The 6,789-nt window shown below is 49.4% G+C and overlaps 1 long non-coding RNA gene across 1 annotated transcript; it reads left to right on the forward strand.

The window, feature by feature from the left end:
- Positions 1-1,252: 1,252 nt before the first annotated feature.
- Positions 1,253-4,953, forward strand: LOC121271089. The gene is made up of 3 exons (XR_005941668.1): positions 1,253-1,462; positions 4,202-4,485; positions 4,871-4,953. It is a non-coding gene; the product is annotated as an uncharacterized LOC121271089 (long non-coding RNA).
- Positions 4,954-6,789: the final 1,836 nt, after the last annotated feature.

The following is a 6,789-nucleotide window of genomic DNA, read 5'->3' on the forward strand; positions in this document are numbered from 1 at the left end:
GCATCGGCGGAGAAGAAAAGAGTTGACGTTTCGAGTCCTCATGACCCTTCGACAGAACTTGCGTTCGAGTCCAAGAAAGAGTTGAAATATAAGCTGGTTTAAGGTGTGTGTGTGGGGGGCGGAGAGATAGAGAGAGAGAGAGGTGGAGGCGGGGGGGGCTTTCTGGTTTTAGGGACAAACATTAGTGATAGAAGCAGATCATCAAAAGATGTCAACGACAATAGTACAATAGAACACATAGGTGTTAAAATTAAAGTTGGTGATATTATCTAAACGAATGTGCTAATTAAGAATGGATGGTAGGGCACTCAAGGTATAGCTCTAGTGGGTTTTTTTTTATTTTTTTATATAATGGAAAAAGGTGGGAAAAGGAAAATCTTTATAATTTATTGGAAAAAAAAAGGGTTTGGGGGAAACAGAAAGAGGGTGGGGATGGGGGAGGGAGCTTACGACCTAAAGTTGTTGAATTCAATATTCAGTCCAGAAGGCTGTAAAGTCCCTAGTCGGAAGATGAGGTGTTGTTCCTCCAGTTTGCGTTGGGCTTCACTGGAACAATGCAGCAAGCCAAGGACAGACATGTGGGCAAGAGAGCAGGGTGGAGTGTTAAAATGGCAAGCGACAGGGAGGTTTGGGTCATTCTTGCGGACAGACCGCAGGTGTTCTGCAAAGCGGTCGCCCAGTTTACGTTTGGTCTCTCCAATGTAGAGGAGACCACATTGGGAGCAACGAATGCAGTAGACTAAGTTGGGGGAAAAGCAGGTGAAATGCTGCTTCACTTGAAAGGAGTGTTTGGGTCCTTGGACGGTGAGGAGAGAGGAAGTGAAGGGGCAGGTATTGCATTTTTTGCGTGGGCATGGGGTGGTGCCATAGGAGGGGGTTGAGGAGTAGGGGGTGATGGAGGAGTGGACCAGGGTGTCCCGGAGGGAGCGATCCCTACGGAATGCCGATAAGGGAAGTGAAGGGAAGATGTGTTTGGTGGTGGCATCATGCTGGAGTTGGCGGAAATGGCGGAGGATGATCCTTTGAATGCGGAGGCTGGTGGGGTGATAAGTGAGGACAAGGGGGACCCTATCATGTTTCTGGGAGGGAGGAGAAGGCGTGAGGGCGGATGCACGGGAGATGGGCCGGACACGGTTGAGGGCCCAGTCAACGACCGTGGGTGGAAAACCTCGGTTAAGGAAGAAGGAGGACATGTCAGAGGAACTGTTTTTGAATGTAGCATCATCGGAACAGATAAAGCGGTTGTCCTGCAGGCATTTTGCACTTTTAATGGGCTGAGGGTGAGACTTCTGCCCCCCCCCCCCCCCCCCCGCGGCTTCGGAGAGCCTCGACGATCCATCCGGTTGGCCGGCAGCTCGGCGGTCCCAGCAGCGGCAGGATTGAACCACGGCCACGGCTGGGATGACAGCCGGTCCCCGAAGAAGAAGGAGAGGAAGAAGAGGTTACGGAAGCCGGGCTCAAGGTAAGACCCAGGAATTGGAGGGACCTGGCTGCCCAGGCACTGGTGAGGGAGGTTGGGGAGCTGGGCTTGAGAGGGCAGGTGTAGGGTTAAAGGGGTAAGGTGTATGATCTGGGAGGGAGGGTGGGGGGGGTGGGGTGGGGTGGGAATGTCTCTGATGGGAACAGGGGACCCCACCCCCCCATCCCAAACTGGGAACATCCATTGTAGCGACCCCCTCTTCTTGCCTGACATCAGTTTGCCTGGCAATAGCTGCTGGGCCATCCACTTGGTCTCAGCCTCCCACTGCAGTGGGTAAAATAGCGGCAGGGCCGCATGAGGCACTTGAGTGGCCCAAGGGCGACTGGGCCATCTGCTGCCTGAACTGCCCACCATAGAATGGGGGACAGGTAGGGGCAGACAGGCCTTGTGCTGTGCTGTACAAGCTCCCCAAACCACCAAACACACCAGTGGAGATCTACAAAATCCTGCCCAACGTCTCAGCTGAGAGAGACGGCACCTCTGCCAATGCAGGACTCCCTCAGCACTGCAGAAGGACCGTCAGCATCTAATATGTATTCAGGTGACTGGAGTGGGGTTTGACCCCACGACCTTCTCACTCTGAGGTGACAGTGTTACCCACTGAGTCATGGTTGACATGTGGATACCTGTCGCCCTCTGTTAGCCCCACATCAACATCCATTCTTCAGGTGTGAGTTTTGACAGTGAGGGTTCAATCCTCAATGTGGACCCTCATTCCGCCAGGAGATGGCGCTGCTCTCCAGCTCTAGCGGCCAATAGAAACGGAGCAGCAGCGCCACCTAGCGAAGGGAAGGCGTCTTTGCAGGGACACCGTGCAGCAACTTTTAACATAGACTTGCATTTATATAGCGCCTTTCAGGACCACGGACGCCTCAAAATGCTTTATAGCCAATGAAACACTGTTTTTTGAAGTGTAGTCACAGTTGTAATGCACGAAACAGGGCAATGAACTTACACAAAGAAGCTCCCAGAAACGCCATCAGAAAAAGGAGTTTGCTTTTTGTGATTTTTTAAAAAATTCATTCATGGGATGTGGGCGTCGCTGGCTCAGCCAGCATTTATTGCACATCCCAATTGCCCTTGTTCAGAGGGCATTTAAGAACCAACCACATTGCTGTGGGTCTGGAGTCACATGCAGGCCCAACCAGTTAAGGGCAGCAGCAGATTTCCTTCCCTGAAGGATGTTAGTGAAGCAGGTGGGTTTTTATGACAATAGTTTTGTGGTTATCATCAGACTTTTAGTTTTAGATTTTTATAGAATTCAAATTTCACTATCTGCCAAAGCATGATGTGAACCCAGCGCCTCAGAGAATTACCCTGGGTCTCTGGAAAACGAACCCTGTGACAATACCACCACTTCCCCATTTTGGTTTTTCTAAGGCACCAGGGAAAAGTTCTCTGTTCTGGTTCGTAATAGTGGCTTTGCAAGTTTTTCATCCACCTCAGAAGGAAGACAGCACTGCATTTTAATGTTTCACCCTCTATTTTGAATGATGGAACAAGTTTTGGGAGCCGAATGGCCTCTTCCTGCTCCTATTTCTGATCTTTTGAAAATGGATGTTCCAAGTGTGGGAAGGACAGTCCTGCCTATTGCCCTGTCCCTTACAGTGTGTAATGAAGACTCGGTGGTGTGAGGGACTGAAGCCTCCACCAATATCACGGCTTCCCCATGGTTCAGTGAGTAGCTCTGAGTCTGAGTTCACAGAGCCACTCCAGAGAGCTGAGCACAAATTTCATGCTGACTTTCTTGAGCACCAGTACTGAGGGAGTTCTACACTATCAGCTGGTCAGAACTGTGGGAGAGCTGCACTGCCAGAGGGTCAGTACTGAGGGAGTGCTGCACTGTCATAGTTATCATTTGAATGAGACAGTGAAACAAGGCTCAGTCTGCCCTCTCAGGTAGATAAGACAACATCACCCCAACCACTAATTGGAAGAAGGACAGGGGAAGTTCTCCCTGTTGTCCTGGAGCCAATATTTAGCCCTCAATCACTGAAAACAGATGATCTGGGTTATTATCACATTGTTGTTTGTGGGAATATGCTGATGGAATTAACACGCTCCAGGATCTCTAAGGTGGTGACCTGATCCTGCCAAGAGATGCTGAGAATATGTCTGAGACACAGAATGTGGAAACGGTTCGGTGTTTTCTCCTACTGAGTGTATGTTGTCCAGGTCTCAGTTCTGTACAGGAGACGGCTGAAGATGCAGAAATCCTGGAACATACTAATTCCCTCAGCCTCCTGTCATTGCTAAGCCAACGATGCCTGTGCTGGCTCAGCCACGTTCATCGGATGGTTAATGGCCATATACCCAAAGGCCTTCTTAACGATGAAGTGGCCACTGGGTCCCGACCCCCTCAGTGTCCATATCACCACTGTAAGGGACACCTGTAAGGGAGATATGAAGATGGTAGATATTGACATTGTCAATTTGGAGACAGCTGATGGCTGTGACCTCTAGAGGCTGAACAAGGGCAATTAGGGAAGAAGCGAGCAGAAACAAAAAGCTCGGCTGGCCAAGAAGAGGGCCCAGAGAAACCAGAGGCCAGAGAATCGTGCACCTTCTCAACCCACAGTCTTCCACTGCAGCAAATGTGGCAGATACTGTCATACCAACGTGGGGTACCACATGGCCTATGGAGACAGGGCTGGCAATTAAAAGGAGTTTGACTCTGTGATTGGTCATGTTGCTCAATTGCTTTAATAATGTTTTTCTCAGGCTGTTGAATGCTTCTCCCAATCTACTGCTGTGTGGCACCAGTACCCTCACAAGCTGGTGCAATATACCACTTTCTCCCAGCCCATCCCCGATTGGCTACTTTCTGATACCCAGACTGGACAAGGGCCTATGTCCTCCCCCAGGCTTTCTCCTGACTCAGGGGCAAGCCCACCACTTGAAGATTGGCAGATGATGCAAGTAAGAAGTTTCAAGTTTGGCCAGAGCTGTGCCCAACCCTGTGCTTGAGGCTCTGTACGAACACCCACGGACAAGTCTGCAAGCAGGTGAGCTGTGTGTGTGTATGAGAGAGGGGGATATTGCTGTATTCAACGTTCACTATGTGTGTATATTTGTGCATGCGTGCGTGTGTAAGGCTCACACTGCCTGTATGTAAAGTTCACCTGTGGGTGGTGTATATTTTATAATTGAGGCATTCTTTGCATTAGAAATTTAAAAACTCAGGGATCTTAGAAAATACATGGTGTGTCCACATTGCCTGACAACTGATTGCTATTTATAATATTTACAGCAGGGAGTGTGTAATATTAAGCAAATATCCCAGAGATTCTGTTACTATACATCCATAAAATAATAATCTATCCGGTATATGTGCCTGTTTAATGTTTTGTACTGTTCACTCCTATTGAAATTTATGAGCCTCTCTCTCAGATATGAAGCTTCACGATGATGTGGTGACGTTGTGATATTGTCACTGGACTGCTAATCCAAAGACTCAGGGTAATGCGCTGGGGACTGGGGTTCGAACGCCACCAGGTGGAATTTGTGTTCAATAAAAATCTTGAATTACAAGTCTAATGCTCGATTGTCATAAAAATCCATCTGGTTCACTAATGCCTTTTAGGGAAGGAAAGCTGCTGTCTCAGCTGGTCATGCCTCTGTGATTCCAGATCCGCAGTAAAGTGGTTGACTTTGAAATGACCTAGTAAGCCACTCAGTTGTATCAAACCACTAAAATGTCAATAAAAAGCAATGAAACCGGACAGACCACCCAGCATCGACCTAGCCACCAGAAACGATAAAGCCAAACCAAGCTCTGTCAAGCCTGCAAAGTCCTTCATTACCAACATCTGGGGACTTGTGCCAAAATTGGGAGAGCTGTCTCACAGACTAGTGAGGCAACAGCCTGACACAGTCATCCTCACGGAATCATATCTGACAGAAAATGTCCCAGAAACCACCATCGCCATCCCTGGGTATGTCCTGTCCCACCTGCAGGACAGACTCAGCAGAGGTGACAGCACAGTGGTAAACAGTCAGGAGCGAGTTGCCCTGAGAGTCCTCAACATCAACTCCTTACCCCATGAAGACTGATGGCATCCAGTTAAACATGGGCAAGGAAACCTCCTGCTGATTACCATGTACTGTGGCAAACCCCACCACCCCACCACCCACCACCCCCCACACCCCTGAGCTTATGAATCAGTACTCCTCCATATTGAACATCACTTGGAGGAAGCACTGAGGAAGGCAAGGGTGCAGAATCTACTCTGGGTGGGGAACTTCAATGTCAATCACCAGAAGTGACTTGGTAGCACCACCACAGGCCTAGCTGGCTGAGTCCTAAAGCTCATAGCTACTAGACTGGGTCAGCGGCAGGTGGCGAGGGAATCAATGAAAGGGAAAAACATACTTGACCTCATCCTCACCAACCTGCCTGCCGCAGATTCATCTGTCCAAGACAGTATCAGTAGGAGTGACCACCACACAGTCATCATGGAGGCAAAGTCCCGCCTTCACATTGAGGATACCCTCCATCGTGTTGTGTGGCACTACCAACGTGCTAAATGGGATAATTTTGAACAGATGTAGTAACTCAAGACTGGGCATTCATGAGGCACTTTGGGCCATTAGCAGCAGCAGAATTCTACTCAACGACAACCTGTAACCTCATGGCCCAGCATGTTACCCGCTCTACCATTAACAAGTCAGGGGATCAACCTTGGATCAATGAAGAGTGCAGGAGGGCATGCCTGGAGCGGCACCAGCCATAGCTCACAATGAGGTGTCAACCTGCTGAAGCCAACCCAGGACTACTTGCCAAACAGCGTAAGCAGTCTAAGTGATAGACAGAGCTAAGCATTTCCACAAACAATGGATCAGATCTAAGCTCTGCGGTCCTGCCACAAACAGTCATGAATGGTGGTGGACAATTAAACAATCACTGGAGGAGGCGCCACAAATATCCCCATCCCCAATGATGGAGGAGCCCAGCACATAAGTGGAGAAGATAAGGCTGCAGTATTCGCAACAATCTTCAGCCAAAAGTGCCAAGTGGATGATTTGTCTCAGGCTCCTCCAGAGGTCCCCAGCGGTCTTCAGCCAATTCGATTCACTCCACGTGATATCAAGAAACGGCTGAACACCCTGGATACTGCAAAGGCTATGGGCCCTGACAACATTCTAGTAATAGTACTGAAGATTTGTGCTCCAGAACTTGCTGTGCCCCCAGCCAAGCTGGCCCATTACAGCTACAACACTGGCATCTGCCCAGGTACGTCCTGTACACAAAAGGCAGGAGAAATCCAACTTGGCCAGTTACAGCCCCATCAGTCTACTCTCGATCATCA

This window comes from Carcharodon carcharias, chromosome 29 (genome assembly GCF_017639515.1).
Source record: "Carcharodon carcharias isolate sCarCar2 chromosome 29, sCarCar2.pri, whole genome shotgun sequence".
In the NCBI taxonomy this organism is placed as follows: domain Eukaryota; kingdom Metazoa; phylum Chordata; class Chondrichthyes; order Lamniformes; family Lamnidae; genus Carcharodon; species Carcharodon carcharias.